Raw genomic sequence first — 20,382 nt, 5'->3', positions numbered from 1 at the left:
ATATGGCCTTTATTATGTTGAGGAAAGTTCCCTCTATGACTACTTTCTGCAGGGTTTTTTTCATGAATGGGTGTTGAATTTTGTTGAAAGCTTTCTCTGCATCTATTGAGATGATCATATGGTTTTTCTCCTTCAATTTGTTAATATGGTGTATCACGTTGATTGATTTGCATATATTGAAGAATCCTTGCATTCCTGGAATAAACCCCACTTGATCATTGTGTATGATCCTTTTAATGTGCTGTTGGATTCTGTTTGCTAGTATTTTGTTGAGGATTTTTGCATCTATGTTCATCAGTGATATTGGTCTGTAGTTTTCTTTCTTTGTGACATCCTTGTGTGGTTTTGGTATCAGGGTGATGGTGGCCTCGTAGAATGAGTTTGGGAGTGTTCCTCCCTCTGCTATATTTTGGAAGAGTTTGAGAAGGATAGGTGTTAGCTCTTCTCTAAATGTTTGATAGAATTCGCCTGTGAAGCCATCTGGTCCTGGGCTTTTCTTTGTTGGAAGATTTTTAATCACAGTTTCAATTTCAGTGCTTGTGATTGGTCTGTTCATATTTTCTATTTCTTCCTGATTCAGTCTTGGCAGGTTGTGCAATTCTAAGAATTTGTCCATTTCTTCCAGGTTGTCCATTTTATTGGCATAGAGTTGCTTGTAGTAATCTCTCATGATCTTTTGTATTTCTGCAGTCAGTTGTTAATTCTCCTTTTTCATTTCTAATTCTATTGATTTGAGTCTTCTCCTTTTTTTTCTTGATGAGTCTGGCTAATGGTTTATCAATTTTGTTTATCTTCTCAAAGAAACAGCTTTTAGTTTTATTGATCTCTTCTATCATTTCCTTCATTTCTTTTTCATTTTTTTCTGATATGATCTTTATGATTTCTTTCCTTCTGCTAACTTTGGGGTTTTTTTGTTCTTCTTTCTCTAATTGCTTTAGGTGCAAAGTTAGGTTGTTTATTCAAGATGTTTCCTGTTTCTTAAGGTAGGATTGTATTGCTATAAACTTCCCTCTTAGAACTGCTTTTGCTGCATCCCATAAGTTTTGGGTCATTGTGTCTCCATTATCATTTGTTTCTAGGTATTTTTTGATATCCCCTTTGATTTCTTCAGTGATCACTCCATTATTAAGTAGTGTATTGTTTAGCCTCCATGTGTTTGTATTTTTTACAGGTCTTTTCCTGTAATTGATATCTTGTCTCATAGCGTTGTGGTTGGAAAAGATACTTGATACAATTTCAATTTTCTTAAATTTACCAAGGATTGATTCATGACCCAAGATATGATCTATTCTGGAGAGTGTTCCATGAGCACTAGAGAAAAATGTGTATTCTGTTGTTTTTGGATGGAATGTCCTATAAATATCAATTAAGTCCATCTTGTTTAATATGTCATTTAAAGCCTATGTTTCCTTATTTATTTTCATTTTGGATGATCTGTCCATTGTTGAAAGTGGGGTGTTAAAGTCCCCTACTATGAATGTGTTACTGTTGATTTCGCCTTTTATGTCTGTTAGTATTTGCCTTATGTATTGAGGTTCTCCTATGTTGGGTGCATAAATATTTACAATTGTTATATCTTCTTCTTGGATCGATCCCTTGATCATTATGTAGTGTCCATCTTTGTCTCTTCTAATAGTCTTTATTTTAAAGTCTATTTTGTCTGATATGAGTATTGCTACTCCAGCTTTCTTTTGGTTTCCATTTGCATGGAATATCTTTTTCCATCTTCTTACTTTCAGTCTGTATGTGTCTCTAGGTCTGAAGTGTGTCTCTTGTAGACAGCATATATATGGGTCTTGTTTTTGTATCCATTCAGCCTGTTTGTGTCTTTTGGTGGGAGCATTTAATCCATTTACATTTAATGTAATTATTGATATGTATTTCCTATTCCCATTTTCTTAATTGTTTTGTGTTTGTTATTGTAGGTCTTTTCCTTCTCTTGTGCTTCTTGCCTAGAGAAGTTCCTTTAGCATTTGTTGTAAAGCTGTTTTGGTGGTGCTGAACTCTCTCAGCTTTTGCTTGTCTGTAAAGGTTTTAATTTCTCCATCAAATCTGAATGAGATCCTTGCTGGGTAGAGTAATCTTGGTTGCAGGTTTTTCTCCTTCATCACTTTAAATATGTTCTGCCAGTCCCTTCTGCTTGCAGAATTTCTGCTGAAAGCTCAGCTGTTAACCTTATGGGGATTCCCTTGTGTGTTATTTGTTGTTTTTCCCTTGCTGCTTTTAATATGCTTTCTTTGTATTTAATTTTTGACACTTTGATGAATATGTGTCTTGGCATGTTTGTCCTTGGATTTATCCTGTATGGGACTCTCTGTGCTTCCTGGACTTGATTAACTATTTCCTTTCCCATATTAGGGAAGTTTTCAACTATAATCTCTTCAAATATTTTCTCAGTCCCTCTCTTTTTCTCTTCTTCTTCTGGAACCCCTATAATTCAAATGTTGGTGCGTTTAATGTTGTCCCAGAAGTCTCTGAGACTGTCCTCAGTTCTTTTCATACTTTTTTCTTTATTCTGCTCTGCAGTAGTTATTTCCACTATTTTATCTTCCAGGTCACTTATCCGTTCTTCTGCCTCAGTTATTCTGCTATTGATCCCATCTAGAGTATTTTTAATTTCATTTATTGTGTTGTTCATCATTGCTTATTTCATGTTTAGTTCTTCTAGGTCCTTGTTAAATGTTTCTTGCATTTTGTCTATTCTGTTTCCAAGATTTTGGATCATGTTTACTATCATTATTCTGAATTCTTTTTCAGGTAGACTGCCTATTTCCTCTTCATTTGTTACATCTGGTGGGTTTTTATCTTGCTCCTTCATTTGCTATGTGTTTTTGTGTCTTTTCATTTTGCTTATCTTACTGTGTTTGGGGTCTCCTTTTTGCAGGCTGAATGTTCGTAGTTCCCATTGTTTTTGGTGACTGTCCCAGTGGCTAAAGTTGGTTCAGTGTGTTGTGTAGGCTTCCTGGTGGAGGGGACGAGTGCCTGTGTTCTGGTGGATGAGGCTGGATCTTGTCTTTCTGGTGGGCAGGTCCACGTCTGGTGGTGTGTTTTGGGCTGTCTGTGGACTTATTATGATTTTAGGCAGCTTCTCTGCTAATGGGTGGGGTTGTGTTCCTGTGTTGCTAGTTGTTTGGCATAGGGTGTCCAGCACTGTAGCTTGCTGATCGTTGAGTGAAGCTGGATGCTGGTGTTGAGAAAATATCTGGCAGATTTTCGCCGTTTGATATTATGTGGAGCTGGGAGGTCTCTTGTGGACCAGTGTCCTGAAGTTGGCTCTCCCACCTCAGAGGCACAGCAGTGACTCCTGGCTGCAGCGCCAAGAGCCTTTCATCCACACAGCTCAGAATAAAAGGGAGAAAAACTAGGAAGAAAGACAGGAAGGAAGGAAAAAAGAAAGAAGGAAAGAAAAGAGGTTAAAATAAAATAAGGTAAGATAAAATAAAATCAAGTTATTAAAATAATTATTAAAAAAAAAAACGGACGGATAGAACCCTAGGACTAATGGTGGAAGCAAAGCTATACAGACAAAATCTCACACAGAAGCATACATATACTCACTCAAAAAAAGAGGAAAAGGGGAAAAAATAATAAATATTGCTCTCAAAGTCCACCTCCTCCATTTGGGATGATTCGTTGTCTATTCATGTGTTCCACAGATGCAGGGTACATCAAGTTGATGGTGGAGCTTTAATCCGCTGCTTCTGAGGCTTCTGGGAGAGATTTCCCTTTCTCTTCTTTGTTTGCACAGCTTCCAGGGGCTCAGCTTTGGATTTGGCCCCGCCTCTGCGTGTAGGTCGCTGGCCGGCGTCTGTTCTTCGCTCAGACAGGACGGGGTTAAAGGAACCGTTGATTCTGGGCCTCTGGCTCACTCAGGCCCGGGGGAGGGTGGGGCGCAGAGTGCGGGAAGAGCCTGCGGCGGCAGAGGCCCGCGTGACGTTGCATCAGCCTGAGGCGCGCCGTGCGTTCTTCCGGGGGAGTTGTCCCTGGATCCCGGGACCCTGGCACTGGCGGGCTGCACAGGCTCCCCGGAAGGTGGGTGTGGATAGTGACCTGTGCTCGCACACAGGCTTCTTGGTGGCGGCAGCAGCAGCCTTAGTGTCTCATGCCCGTCTCTGGGGTCCGCGCTTTTAGCCGCGGCTCGCGCCCGTCTCTGGAGCTCCTTTAAGCAGTGCTCTTAACCTCCTCTCCTCGCACACCAGGAAACAAAGAGGGAAGAAAAAGTTTCTTGCCTGTTTGGCAGGTCCGGACTTTTCCCCAGACTCCCTGCCGGCTAGCCGTGGTGCACTAACCCCTGCAGGGTGTGTTCACACCGCCAACCCCAGTCCTCCCCCTGCGCTCTGACCGAAGCCCGAGCCTCAGCTCCCAGCGCCGCCCGCCCCGGCGGGTGAGCAGAGAAGCCTCTCGGCCTGGTGAGTACCGGTCGGCACCGATCCTCTGTGCGGAAATCTCTCCTCTTTGCCCTCCACACCCCTGTTGTTGCGCTCTCCTCCGCGGCTTCGAAGCTTCCCCCTCCACCACCCGGCGTGTCCGCCCGCGAAGGGGCTTCCTAGTGTGTGGAAACCTTTCCTCCTTCACAGCTCCCTCCCACTGGTGCAGCTCCCATCCCTATTCTTTTGTCTCTGTTTATTCTTTTTTCTTTTTCCCTACCCAGCTACGTGGGGGAGTTTCTTGCCTTTTGGGAGGTCTGAGGTCTTATGCCAGCGTTCAGTGGGTGTTCTGTAGGAGTTGCTCCATGTGTAGATGTATTTCTGGTGTATCTGTGTGGAGGTAGGTGATCTCCACGTCTTACCCTTCTGCCATTTTCCCCCTCCCAGAATATTTTTTAATGTAGGAAAAATTCTTATAAGCAATGAGGTAAATAAAATGTCAGTTACGTTATTGCTCAGCCTACGTATTCATCATAAGTTTTGTCTTGAAAAGTAGGATAAAACTGCTCAGTTAAAACTGGGTAAAAAGGGGGAATGACTAAAGAGATATGAAAAGTGTGACATTTTCTACACTTTTTTGTTCAATTTACTTATAACCCTCTAGCAGTATAGTCGCTAAGACTATCTAATGGTAAGATAAACTAAAGGGAAAGCTGAACCTGTGCCTTATGATGAAACTTGGTTTTGCCTGGTAAAAGCAAAAGGAAAACCTCCTGCACTCTGGGCAGTTAGGTCCCACAGGTTCACATTTCTAGGGAATTTTTTAAAAGTAGCTCTTCAAAATTTATTCTTCATTGGTTCAGCACCGATTATAAAAATGTGTTTCTTTGATAGTCTTAATATTCACTCTGATAACTGGTATTTGTCAGTTTAATAACTTTCATTATCCTAGTGTTTCCATAAGTATAAACAGAATGAGTGGATACAATTGTATTGTAAAACAGGTGGTTAAAACATAGTCTTGATACAATGAAAGACTTCATATGCACAAGAACTAGCCCTTTAAGGAAAGAATTTTAAGTAATAAAAATATTACTTCCCATAGAAATTATTTGATTTGAAAATAAATAGTGAAAACTAAGGCACTTATACACACTTTATGACTTTGCCACTCTTACTTGGCAATATGGCTGAATTTTCAATCCCAAGTGTTATTCTCTTTTGCTGAGAGGATAGATGGAGAAAACCTCTTTTAAAAGATCAGTTTTCTTTGCTTCTTCAATAGCATTTGTTGATTACATTTTCCATCAATCATTCACTGCTCTATGGAATGTTTTATCGTCCAATAAGTAAAACATCTTTGTCTCTAAAATGTAATTTCTGGAAAATGCTCTCAAGATTTGGCTTCCCCATAGCTTACAAAAACTGAGGAGATAGAACACAAGTGTAGTCTCTTTTTCCCAAGTGGATTTCAATACAATTTATTTTAATCATCCCCTGTAGGCTTGCTCATTTATCTTGTTGATTAGTGCAGTTGACACTTCTATTCTGGAATATCTTTTATGGTTTACTATACCTTCAGGCTTCACTCCAATTTGTAGGATATCTATTTTGTCAAGACAATGGATTATAAATAAAACAAATAGTGCTATATGAATTTTAAAATAGTCTCAGTCTAGTGTCAGTTCAAAGCAAAATGATTACATTCCCCAAACCATAAAATATATTTTAGAAGTTCTCAATAACTATTTGTTAAGATAGTTTTAAGCTATTTTACTGTAGACTTTTAAATAAGATTCTAGCTGCCGACATAAATGAGAGAATACAAAAAAAAGAGGTAATTGATTTTTTTGCAAAGCATGGGCATATTTTCCATCCATAGGGAACACACAGACAACTCCCAGAGATACCAGTTCAAGAACAGAACCAGCAGCAGGTAGTGAGGATGTCAGCCAACAATGCTGAAACTAAAATTGACATGTCTAAAAAACCCCAAATATCAAGTAGAATCAAAAATGATATTATACATTGCATTTTACCCTCTGAAGTAAAAATATTTTTCTGACCTGAGCAATTTGCTGATAGAGCAAAGTATGTTTGAAGGAATTTTTTTGTTGGTATATATTTTTCATTACTTTTTTGATTAAGAGTTAGCTGCACGAACAGTTACTGAATACCCAGCATCTAAAGAGGGAAGCAGGGAACAGATGTTTAAAAATTTATTCTTATAATTCTCTATCATGAAAGATTTTGGTTACTTTTCTAGCATTAAAAAAAAAAAAGAAAGAATGTACCAAATGCCACTGAATGGCATTTTTAAATTGGTTAAAATGGTGAATTTTCACTCTAATGGTGAATATGTGTTTTGCCACAGTAAAAATAAGTTAGTTCATATGCCTTTAGTGAACACACGTTTTTCCCAAGTTCAATAAGGAAAAACTCACAAGTTATACCTATAGGCCTCTCTTAGGACTGAAATCTGCACTGTCGAAAACATTTCCACCAGTGGCCACATGTGAATATTAAGCAATTAATATGTGGCTACTGCAACTAGGCAAGTGAATTTTTAAATATTATTTATTTGTTTATTTATTCATTTATTGTTATTATTGTTTGTTAATTGTCTGCTCTGGTACATATCTACCCTCTTAACTATGCAACTGGAATATGTAGTGGGTTGGTTAATGGAAAAAATCAGTTAGGGGCCTCCCTGGTGGTGCAGTGGTTGGGGGTCCACCTGCCGATGCAGGGGACACGGGTTCGTGCCCCGGTTTGGGAGGATCCCACATGCCGCGGAGCGGCTGGGCCCGTGAGCCATGGCCCCTGAGCCTGCGTGTCCGGAGCCTGTGTTCCGCAACGGGACAGACCACAGCAGTGAGAGGCTCGCGTACCGCGAAAAAAAAAAAATCAGTTAAAGAAGAGAATTATAAAAAATGAAGTATACAAGCACAATTTAATAATTTATTTAAACTTAAAACATAAACATATACTCGTCTATTTGTTGGTTGTTGGTTGTAGGAACTAGGCCTTTTCACCATAATGCACTTTCTACCACTACTAATTTCAGTTTCTTTAAAGTGAAGTGACAGGTTTTTGAACAAATCCAAGAGCAGGATCTTTAGAGATTTTTATGTTTTCCTCAGTTCTTCACTGTTTTCTCATCCATACCTAATTCCATTTTTAAAACTCAAGTGTTTCCAAAGCATTTCGCCTTTTTTCTCCTCTTGAACTATCAGTTAACCTAATTTTTAATGAATCACACAGCTACAATTAAAAGTGGCATGAACATTTTGGTGACACACCTGATTAACTCTTGGTGTGCCCACAACCCAGTGAGGAGATAAATGTGAGTCCAGCGACAGCACTAAATAGGAATAGGCCAGGTCCATAGGCATCAGTACTCTTCCGAGTGCTGGCAAAGAGATGGTTAAGTGGAGGCTGGCTAAGATAATTTCTATGTCCTAACAAGGAATGACAGGCATTGGCATTTGGACTCCAGAAGGTAGGAGGGAAGATTCTGAAGCAGGAATGCCTGGATGAGGCACTGCCATGGCCAGTAAAAGGGTACCATGATCAGAGAGTTTGTCCCAGCAAGGAGTGAAGGGGCACAGAAAACTTGTTTATTAAGCACTTCTCTTGTGCCCACCCCCTTACAGGCATTATTTCATAGAATCGTCACAGTGTCCCTCATTTTCAGATGAAGTCATTGAGCATATTCCCAAAACATGTAGATCTGGAATTAGGAAACTATTCTGTCAAATATCAAAACCAGTCTGTTCAACCAGTATTTGTTGAATGTGGCTATGCTCACCAAGTGATTCTGATGCAGAAGGTTCATGAAAACACAATGTCACCTTCACAAGGAACTACCGAGTTGGCCAGCCAGAAAGGGAGGAAGCACTGCTGAGTAGGGAATGGCGTGGTTTGAGAGGGCTGGAGTGATTTGCTGGAGCCAGCTCATACCACCTTGCAAGAGCCAATTGTTAAATCAAAGAAATTTTATGAGTTGCTTCTTAAATACAGTCATTATTTACAAAAAAACTTATATAAACCTGCAATTAAATACATTATACAATGAACAAAGGCAATAAACACTCAAAATTCATCACTTCTTAATTATGTTAATTTTTCCACATAATTATCTTCTATGTTCTTAAGGTTATTTGTGTCTATTGCATCTGTATGCGGGAGATGCTATATGCATTAGTTATCTGGTGTTGCAAAACAAATTACAGTGGCAGCTCAATTATGAAACCTGTCTGATGGTTTCAGGTATAAATCGATTATTTCTTTTCATCAGAGTTTTTCACTAGTCAGCTTTTCCTCCCTACTAACTGCACCACAGATTGTAGTTCTTAAGGATTTGTTGCAATTGGCTTTTCTAGTTAGAGCACTGGAATTAGTAACAGAGTATTAAAAATGCATTAAACAGGACAGTAATTTTCATTTACCCTTTGCATATTTCCATCTTGCACAGTATGCAACAGTTGTGTTTCATAACAGAATTCTTACTGAGCAGATACAATAGCTACCAGGGAAGCAGGACTAAGAATTCACAGTTGAAATGACACTGTTGTAATAATGTTTACTGAGTTTTGTTGAAATAGGGAATAATTTGTCTTAGAACATGCAATGCATATTTTCCTTTGGGGGGAAGAAATTGAGGAGTGATTTTTATAGTATTTTTTTATTAGCATAGTTAGTAATCATTGAAATGGCTATGATTGTCAAAGTAGGCAAAGAAAAAAGTTAAATCAATTATCTGACTCCTTTCTACATAATGAGATCAAGACTGTATTCACATTGATTTACTCTCCAGGATTAACTAAAAGCCCCAAAGCAGGTCTCTATGTATACCTGGATCGGAAAGCCACTTTCTCTTATAAGTGCAAGATAATTTCCTCATTAAAACTTCAAAAGAACAAGTTGTAGAATTATGTCTGGTCGAGAGATGTTTTTTCTCCTTGTGCACAAAATAATTTTCCATGTACTGTCAGAGGTTCAGTGATACTACAGTAACATGGAAATGATCAGGATTATTCCAGGGCTTTTCATTTTAGTCTTTCTTAAAAGAAAAAGTCTGCCAAATGTCAAGTACTGTTTCTGCTGCTAGGATGGCTTTGTAAAATTTTAACAAAATTATTTTCTCATAAATATAAACCCTGGACACACACAAACAAAAACTACCAGAGGGATTTGGAGAACAAAACAAAGTAGACACATTTTGGATGGCAGTTGAATCTTGGGGGAAAGGTTTGGTGAGTGACTAATGGTGGCTAATGACCCAAGAGAGAAAAAGTCCATCATCTTTCTGGCCTGAAAAGAGTGAGAGAAAATTTTGGGGACTCCTTGGCCCATGCAGAGTGAGAGGGGTTACTGATCAAAAACAAACAACAAACAAAAACCCTAAACTATGGTAGTCCCAAATTCTGTATATTAACTTTACCTGTCTCTGGCTGACCACAAGCCAAGCATGTGCAGACAGACTCAAAACACTGAGTATAAAAGGATTAATGAGTTGCCCCTCCACCATCACCACCAACGTAAAACAGATTTTGCCTTGAAAACAGTTTGAATATAACCAGGTTAATGGCTTGCTTAAATAAAAATGTGACAATCTTCACAAGAATATATCAGAATGCTGATTCTCCATTACATAATATTGACAATGTCAGTGTTACAACATAAAATCAATAGGCATACAAGAAAAAAAAATGACCCATTCTGAAGGAAAAATAATATCAACAGAGGCCAATGCAAGATGACTTGATGTTGAAATTATCAGAAAGCAGCTACTAAACTTACGCTTAATGAGGTAAAAAAAAAAAACACAATAAGGAATGAAAAGACAAATTTCAGTAGAGGAACACAAAAAACAAAAGAGAACTGAGTGCACATTTTAGAACTGAAAGTTATAATATTTAAATTTAAAAATATCTGGCTGGAAAAATGGAGATATACATGCTGAACAACCACTATGGTGACCACCACAAAATAACTGCAAAGTGACTTCTAAATTTAAAAAAAAATTCTAGAAAACTCAAAACATAGAAAGAGAAGAACAACAACAACAAAAAAAAAAAAACAAAGGGGGAGAATGCAGAAACCAAAAATGTCATTTCACACCATCCAACATACATTCTACAGTTTTTACTTTACATTTTATCACTATTCTCATCCTCCACTGGAATGTAACTTATGTGAAAGCAGGGATCTTTTTCTGTTTTAATGTATTTATTTATACATTTTTAAACTAATTTCAATTTTAGATTCTCTGAATACCTGACACATATTAGCTTCTTAACAACTATTGGTTGGATAAATGAATAAGTTCCAGATTTAATGTAATTTTTATCTATTAAGGTAGAACTAATAATCTAATGTGAGCCAAATATACCCATTTAAGATAATAAAGGAAAATCATTTATATTCTTCACCTGAGTGCTAAATTCAATTGCATGTTTTCTGAAGCTTCCTATTATTATAATCACATATTCTTAATTTTTGAATTGTAATATGATTTCTGGATAGTTGGCAGCTCAAGTTATCATTTTAAATCTTATTAAGAAAAGCCTGAGTAGAGATGAGTGACCCTCAGTGGAGTCTGGTAGAACTCAGATTAGCAAGGGTTCCAGATGCTTTATGCTGATACAAATGCTGTATGAATTTCCTAAGCTTGTTCAGTTGAGCTACACAGTTCTTGAGGGACCCTTGTTATAATATTTTGACATTCTAACATGTGGTCCCAGAAGCAAAAATTCAATTGCAGGAGTATCTTAAGAAGTTGAGTAGGAGGGTTACTTGAAGTTGGTGATTTTGTGTGTATTCATAATTACTGGTTTTATTATTCTGACATTTAGAATTGATGCATATGTTTTACATTAAATAGTATAAGTATATAAAGTACTTTTCAAGGTATCTGTCACATTATTTGTCTTAAAATATAAGTAAATAGATAAATAGCACTAGATGAAGTTAAAACAGTGCTTTAATTACTTCAGACTAGCTTTATCTGTTTATGTGGACAAGCAAGCCTTAAGATTACCTCTGGGTTTGCTAAGGGTCTTGATTGGAGAGAGAGAGAGAAGACAGAGAGAGACAGACAGAGAGACACAGAGACAGAGACAGAGAGTTTGAGAGAGACAGAGACAGAGAGTTTGAGTGAAAATAGTTTCCAATATTTATTTCTACGTTCCAACAGATTACCACAGTGCAAGAACACATATGACTAAACTATTACAAGGTGTGCAGTCAAGCCACCAGCTGTAGCTTCTGTGTATCTGGAAAAATTAGAATAGATAGAGAATGAGAATGACCCAAGAGAAATGGATTATTCCTACAACCAATCATATATTAAGCAGTTCCCTGAAATGACTAGTTTTCACTTTTTAAAATAATTAATTTATTTATTTTGGGCTGTGTTGGGTCTTCGTTGCTGTGGGTGGGCTTTCTCTAGTTGCAGTGAGTGGGGGCTATTCTTCATTGTGGTGCGCAGGCTTCTCCTTGCGGTGGCCTCTCTTGCTGCGGAGCATGGGCTATAGGCGCGCGGGCTTCAGTAGTTGTGGCACATGGGCTTCAGTAGTTGTGGATCACGGGCTCTAGAGCTCAGGCTCAGTAGTTGTGGTGCACAGGCTTAACTGCTCCACGGCATGTGGGATCTCCCCAGACCAGGGCTCGAGCCCATGTCCCCTGCACTGGCAGTCAGATTCTCTACCACTGTGCCACCAGGGAAGCCCTAGTTTTCACTTTTATGTAAGACAAATTTTAATAAGTTAAGAAATGGAGGAAACATCATGGGAGTTCAACCATCTCACTGGATCTTTACCAAAACCTTTGTGGGGGACCAGGGGACAAAAACAAAACAATAAAAGTCTATCACACATGGCCTACATCTTAAGAAACTCAAATGAAAATTTTTACATTAAAAAATAAGAGACAACCATTCATTTAGTAAAGAAACATTAACAAGGCCACTTGGGAAGTTTCATTACACAAGTCAGAAATCTTCCTTAAAAAAATAAACTACTTTAGTAAGTTAGTTCTGAAAAACTTATTCATTAATTTAAACATGGGTCTGGTGGAAACTGCTCATCTCTCTCAAAAGTTCAACTGTATGCCTCACTTGGGTACCAAAGAACTCACTTTCAGGATTGATCATTGGCATGGCCACCATGTGCTGCCTGCTATGGGCACGATGCTCAGAGGCAAGGCACTTCCACTGTTCTCCAAGGTGTCTCTGCAGGCTACTTGGGTTTCTGCAAAATCGGGTAGCTTGGTTACAATCACAGGAAGGCAGAAGGATATATCTTTTTTGTGACATTGCTTCAGAATCACATGGAATCATTTCTGCTGTACTTTCTTGGTTGAACTAGTTAGAAAATTCTGCCCAGTTTCAAGGGAAGAAGATATTATCAACCCCTAATGACTCAGTAGCAAATGGGACTGTTAAAATTAAAGTAATTGATTCATATTTAACCCATTTATAGAAAAATATCCTAGAAAACAATTTCAATATATGTTTTCACCAGTTGATTTTACAAGGTATTTTATACTGACTATTGAAAAATTAGAATATTTAGTTCTCTTGATTTTCTATATTTAATTCAAATGTTAAAAGTAATTTTATCTTTGAGAATAGCTCTCAATTTTCTTCTCTATTTCATAGTGTACTATGAAACCCTAATTCAATAACAATTTCTGTCAGCATTTTATGCTAAAACTAAATCCAGATTATTCAAGTATCCATTTGGTATGGTAAGTATTTAAAATTATACCAGATTCTTCTACCAGATAACATGCCTTGAGGCTTTCTTAACAGATTATAAATTCTGGAGCCAGCCTACTTGGGTTTAAATCCTTGCTCTACAATTTCCTGTCACCTTAGAAGCAACATTTTACCAGTCTCCTTCAGCTACTATCTATAAAATGGTGAGAGTGAAAATGGTACATCACTTATGATATTGGTCTGAGAATTAAATATTTTATCTAAATGTTTAGCATATGATCTGTCTTTTAAAAAGTATATATGTTACTTTTTTAATGATTTTTCTGCCCAGGACCATTAGGACCATTTGTTCAGGTGATGCAAATGATTTTAGAGTTGGTCTTATCAAAAATAATTGTTAGCGATGTAAATACTAATTTTCTACAAAAATTAATTCTCTCAAAAGCAAATAAAAATGACATTTAAATTTTCCTTTTCTTAATGTTTTTTCTGTAACTTTCCTATATTAACTTGAAAGAGGAAAAGCATCACTTTATCCCATTGTTTCTGCCTCAAGAGCACTGACTTTCAGAGTACAGAAAAAAGATAACTGATTGCAGATTTTCTAGCGATTCATTTTACTGATTCAGCACACTTATTTGATAATAAGCACATATTTATTTTCTGTTTGCAAATTTTATAGTGCAGTTCTCTAAGTACTCTACATGAGACATCTCAATATAATAAATGGCTTTTAAGCAAGCACATCAAAGCACAACTGACTTTTTTCCTTGTATTTATTCATTTACTTATCCACTAGAGGGAAATAAAGCACCCGATACCTGTCCATGGTGCATTTCAATGGTTGGGTTACTAGACCTTATCAAGGCTCTTTACTATCGCATTATTCTAGTAGCTATGTTCTTCTCTCAGACTCAGAGTAAAGCCAAGAGATAATATTCCTTCAATTACATGGTTTTCAGTATGCTGATAACTTCTAATCTCAGCTAGATTGTTGATAACTAAAAAAAGAAAAATTAAATCCAGGGCATAGATTCACTTTACAAATGTCCATTTTGGATAATGAGGGAGACATCTCATATACTGTACTTTGAAATAGTCTCAATTATTTTAAACTAAACTAGTTTTATATGATTACTGATTTATATAAATTAGTCTAAAAAATATGAGAATAATAATTTCCAAGTATTTATAATTCTTTGTTAATTTATGTATTCTACACATCGTATTGTGTATTATGTTCAGATGACTCTGCTACCCGAATGCTGTGAGATAGGAGAAAAATAATATTAGCAAAATAATAACATAGTTTAGATAAAGGACCAAATTAGTAATAGCTTTTTTTCCTTACTTTTTTGTTTCTTAAAAGGAAAGATTGAAAAGGATTTAAATGATTCAGTGCATACCAGATAAGTCAGGCCTTAAGAAATTACTGTGCTGTCTTCAGTAAAACAAGGTTGAAAAATGTCATGACAATGGGAATGATTAAATCTCTTTTTCAGTTTTAGATGTGTAAGTTTAGAGTAGCACACAATCAAACAAATGAAAATAATTGGCAAATAAATATACCACGCTGGAGTGTATTTTGTAAAATCTATATTCCTTTTATAATATATGTTTATTATTGAAATTTTGAATGACATTATCACTTTTCAAATGACAATATCACTTCCACTTTACCAAATAACTTGACTTTTTGAATGTTGTAAGAATAATAATTCCTAAATCAATTAGAGGTACTCAAACATGTTGCTATGCTAATAGCAAATGTACATTTTCCTTTAATAAGTACACATACACTTAGATTTGAAATGTATTAATTCACTGTGCTGCTTCTCTTATCTAATCCACCAGCCCACTAATTTCAGCTCAAATATATGTGCCCCAAATGGTTTATCATTTGTATTTGGAGATATATGTTGTTGTCACTTTTGTGTTACAAATGATGTCTTTTATACGAAATTCTACCATCACATAATATTACAAATATGACTTAAAACTGTTAGCAAGGATTTAATTTTAATCGCTTTGTCCATATTGCTATTATCTCCCTGCAGAATTATTGTTACTACAGTTAACAGTATAAGAATATTATTTCCAGAATGCTTCTGCTCATAAGTGTCACTTTGTGTGCTGATTAAAATAATTGTTTTTATCAGATTTCTAATATTTTAATTTTTCATTGTGATGTTTCAAACATAGAAAAAACAGCAGAAACAAATATTACATATACCTATCAGTTCATTATTATGATTAAACACACATATTACCTGTAGATGATTTTATTTCTCTTTTAGAAAAAAAACTTGCAGACATAGACTCTAAGTCCACATACTATTCTTTTCCTCTTTCTCATTCCCCAGAGTTAATCAAATTCCTGAAACTGGTGAATATCATTTCCATATTTCTTACTATTCTTTTATTGTGTATGTTTAATATATAATATACACATGACATACAGAATTGCTTTACTTTGCTTTGCTTCTTGAAATGTTACAAAGAAATGGACCCAAGAAGCTATCTTATGTAGGATTTTACATATCAGTGTTGAAGAAGTGAAATTGGTCAGTACTATTCTGTCCATGTATTTCCCTTTTTGGTGTTAGTAAAATAAAACTACACTAAAAATATATATTTGAGGTTCAGGTTCTGGATAAGATGTATATACACACTACCTGTGTGTCCTAATGAATACTGAGAACGCTCATAAGCAAATAGAACAGGCAGAATAGAACAGAAGATTAGAATCCAAAATACCATCAAAGCTGCAGTGAATCTAGTATTTTTTTCTCTTCTGATACCTCATGGTTTGAAACTTAAGCACCAGAATATGCCACTGGGGCACAAACAGAGAGAGCTCAAAGAGAAAGCCTCTAGTCTGGCTCAAGGAGTGTGAAAAGGAACCCATAACACTCAGAGAGAGTATATAATTTTATATCTTTTGTTTTCTTTCTTCCATTCCCCTTCGCTCTAGCCCTTAAGCAATCCCATTGTGACAGCAGCAGCTGGCAGCAATAAGCTCCTGCAGGAGCCAAAATTCTAATGGAGAGGAGCCTTCTTTTTCCTTCTATAGAACTGTATTTCCAAAAGAATGGGTGGAAATCCATTTTTTTTCTTTGTTTGGTTGGTTGGTTGGTTTTTTTCTCTGTCCTTGTTTTGCTTGGCTCTGCATGCAGGAGCAGTTTTGGGAGTGCCCAGCAAGGCAGAGTATATAAAACACCAGATTTCTGAATAGAGTTCCAGAGAGGAGCCCAAAGAAACCAGGAAGTACAAGGGACATTGTGGAGAGGAAAGTGCTGAGGAAGGAGATACACTAAGCTCTTTATGACTTTCTGGGCTCATCCTCAAACTCCACATGTGTGCATCTGATCCCATTCAGTACACCAAATACTTTGAGAATTGAACAGAGAGACCATCACCCAGGTCTGGATATTGACTGGTGCACACATGGAACAGTTCCGAATAGTGCAAAAAGGGTTGGAATCAGAATTAACTTTAAAACAGTAACCCATGGAAGGCTATCAACGTTCGCCACAGGATTTAATCAAGACCCAGAGTCTCATTGTATAACATTTAATATGTCTAAAGTAAAATTCAGAAATCCTTGGAATTTGAAGAACCAGGAAAATCTCATTTCATATGGAAAAAAAAAATCAAGACACACCCATGATGAGATGACACATATATTTGAATTATTTGGCAAAGACTTGAAAGAAACTATTAATTTCACAAAGCTCCAGAAAACAATTTAAAAGGTATTTGAAACCAAAAGGAAAATTTGTTTCAGCAAGGAAATATAAGGTACACATTACTTGGGGAAAAAAACACCTCACTATATACAGGGACTAATTGGCAGAATAGAGATAACAGAGGAAATAGTCGGTGAAATTGAAGATAAAGATACATTATCCAATCTGAACAACAGAGGGGAAAAAAAATAATGACAAGAATCTTATGTCATGTAACAAAATATTTATATTATTTGTGTCTTTGGAGTATCAGGAGAGGAGATAGAGCAAAGTGTGGAAAAAATTTTGAAAAAAATCACAGAAACTTCCCAAACTTGGTGCCAAGATATAAACTTACCAGTTGAAGAGCTTAGTGAATCCCAAATAGGGTAAATACAAAGGACTCCATGACCAGATACTACTGAAAATGAATGATAAAGAAAAAAGTCTTTAAAAAATTCTTAGAGAAAACAAACAGAAAACAAAAAAAAAACCACTGTCTATAGGGAACAATAATTTCAATGACTGCAGATTTCTCACTAGATACCATGGACTCCAGAAAGTAAGGGTACCACAGTGCTAAGTGCTGAAAGAAAAAAGCTTTAAAACCAAGTTTCAGTATTCAGGGCAAATATTATTTAAGGATAAATGTAAAATAAGAGCTTTCTCAGATGAAGCAAAACTAAAATAACTCATTGCAGCAGAACTGCTCTAAAAAAATTACTTAAAGGAATTTCTTCAAAAAGAGGATGTTATGGGTTGATGTGTCCCCCCCTCCCAAAAAAAGGTATATAGAAGCCCCCAGATTTCTTACAGAGAGAATCAAGTGAAAATGTGGTCATTGGGGTGGGCTGTAATCCAATGTGACTGCTGTCCTTACACAAAGAAGAATTTTGGACACAAAGAAAAGGATAGAGGGAAGACAATGTGAAGACCCAGAGAGGCATGGAACAGATGTTTCCTTACAGACCTCAGAAGGAACAAACCCTACCAACAACTTGATCTTGGACATCTAGCAACTAGAACTGTGAAACAGTAAATTTCTGTTTTTGTAGGCCAACCACCAAGTTTATGGTACTTTGTTATGGCAGTCCTAGGAAACTAATACAAAGGGGAAATGATAACAGAAATTTGGAACATCGGAAATGAAGAAAAAAAGCAATTCCTTAAAAATGTTAGGAGTGACAGGGAGTATAATGACATTCTGAAATGATGGAAAATAGAGAATTTGTTGCCAGCACACCTGCCCTAAATGAATAGCTAAAGGAAGTTCTCTAAAAGAAGGAAACTTGGAACATCAGGAAGGAAGAAAGAACATGGAAATGGCAAATATGTGGGCAAATTCAGTTTCCTTCTCAAGTTTTATATTTGATGGCTGAAGTAAAAATTGGAACACTGATACATGTAAAGGGAGTAATTAAGATAATTATAGAGTGTGAGCAGGCAGCAGGCAGCAGGAGAGCAAGTGGGAGGAAGGAACTGAGGGTGGGACTCAGCAAGCTGTGTGTGAGCCAAGCGAGCGCAGCCACCTCCAGGGAGCACTGAGATTCCTCTAGTCCCTCTGACGCTACCCACCATTCAAAGGTTGATTCTTTCAGAGAGCAGATCACAATTGAGGCAGAAGACTTGGTGGAAAACATTTTCTCAAAGAAGTTGTTAGAACTTGACAGTTTTTTGAAAGGACCAATCCTAAACATATATAACCTAACTCAGATCCACTCAGACATGAGTCTGCTGGTCCCTGACTATTCTTCTCACCAATAGCCACAATGGACTGGAAGATCCCACTTCCAAGAAGCGAAGATTGGGTGAGTGTGGAGGCCTTCCAAGGAACCATGGTATTTGTGATGCCCAATGTGATGCTAAAAAGCAACCAGGAGTTAGTGGAGAGTTTTGAGACAGTGAAACATGAGATCTGGCCGCTGATCCTGAAATGAAGCACCATAAAAATGTGGGTACAACTCCTAATTCCTGTGTTAGAAGATGGGAACAACTTCGGGGTGTCCATTTAGGAGAAGACAATTGCAGAGCTAAGAATGTTGAGAGCTGCATCTCATCTGGATCAGATTTCTAGATATTATGTTACAAGAGCCAAATCGGTTTCCAAAATAGCTAAATATCCCCATGTGGAGGACTTTCTTGCACCCTGACAGGTATTGATGAGAAAGAACATAACAGCTTTTAGCTCATCATATCAGAGCTAAAGAATCAATATGTCATTCTACATGACATGATCCTGAAAAATATCAAAAAGATCAAATGCAGAGACACTGTACAGAGGCCAAGGCCAGGGGACTCTGTGAGTCTGGCTCAAGACCCACATCACCTTAGTTTGTTACATGACTATGGTGATGGGGAAACTGGCTGGAAATAGTAATCACACTTCTCTGTGTTTTTAGTTAGAGTTTAATGAAACTGTCATGTAGTTCTGTGACAGACTTACCTCTTTTTTACAGGCCTTCTATTTCCTTCCCCAATACCTCATAATAAAATAAAATCAATAAACCTGTCCTAATTTCTGGAGAACTCCAGGTTTGTGTGCCCAATATGTTAGCACAAGAATACATATGCTTTCTCTCTTCCACTTTTCCTTCCTTTAGGGGAGACAAGCTAATATCTTGGGCTTCGTGTTTTCTTCCTTTTGATGGTTAGTTGGTTAGGAACTGAGGGAACTAGAAGAAAATGCTAGGTATTTTTTAAAAATTGGAGTCAAGTGGATCAGCTCTTCTCTTCCTGAGGAAAGATTAGTGTCTCTTGCCACTGTGGGACATTGGATCCTGCCTGCCGCAGTTGCCCTGATGATGACTTAGGGTTTCCCATCTACATACATTCCACTTTGAACCTGAACCTGAGCATGACAAAAAACACCTTGGACCTTCAGCCAAATCCCTAGCTCCTTCAGATGTTTTTATAACTAAGATTTTTACATGCACATATATCCATAATACACCTACACATAGTCATGCACGCACATGCCTTCCTACTCTGTTAGCTGTCACCTCCTCCCCCCTGCCCTGGTAATTTGGAGTGGGGGGTGTCTGCAGCTGTGAAGGTCAGCTGCTGCCATTGTTGCTGCTCCTTGTGGGCTTTCTTTTTGGAATTTTACTTCTAGGGAAAGCAGGCACTTGTGTGCATATGTGTAAATGCCCACACGGGCATGTACATATTCTGTGTATATAGAAATCTGTCAGGCAAGTCAAAACCATAGAAAAGTTGCCTCTATATCTCAAATCTTCCAGAGATATCACTTGTTACAGCTTTTGTACTAACCCATAACACCCCCAGTTTTTTATTCTACCACTACTGGAGAGTCAATATCTGCTGTCAATCTGCTGGTGACTCTCTCAGTGTCTATTTCTGACTTTTATTCTTTCTTTGTCTCTGTCTTCCAACCCCCAATCATATTTCCACCTGAATGCATCTTTTTTTTACTCCCAGTATGGTGTAGAGAAGGAGTCAGGATGCTGTTTTCCCATGAAGAGTATTCAGTAACAAAGCAATTGCATTTTAGTTGTGCCCCTACCCACTCTCCAGACCCCTTCCAGCTAAAAGCCTTCCCTCC

The 20,382-nt window shown here is 37.3% G+C and overlaps 1 pseudogene; it reads left to right on the top strand.

Moving 5' to 3' along the window:
- Positions 1–9,081: 9,081 nt before the first annotated feature.
- Positions 9,082–19,194, top strand: LOC132417917 (proteasome activator complex subunit 3-like; annotated as a pseudogene).
- The last annotated feature ends 1,188 nt before the right edge of the window (positions 19,195–20,382 follow it).

This window comes from Delphinus delphis, chromosome 2, assembly GCF_949987515.2.
Source record: "Delphinus delphis chromosome 2, mDelDel1.2, whole genome shotgun sequence".
Classification (NCBI taxonomy): domain Eukaryota; kingdom Metazoa; phylum Chordata; class Mammalia; order Artiodactyla; family Delphinidae; genus Delphinus; species Delphinus delphis.
Note: the sequence above shows the minus strand (reverse complement) of the source record. Positions and strands in the feature narration are given on the sequence as shown.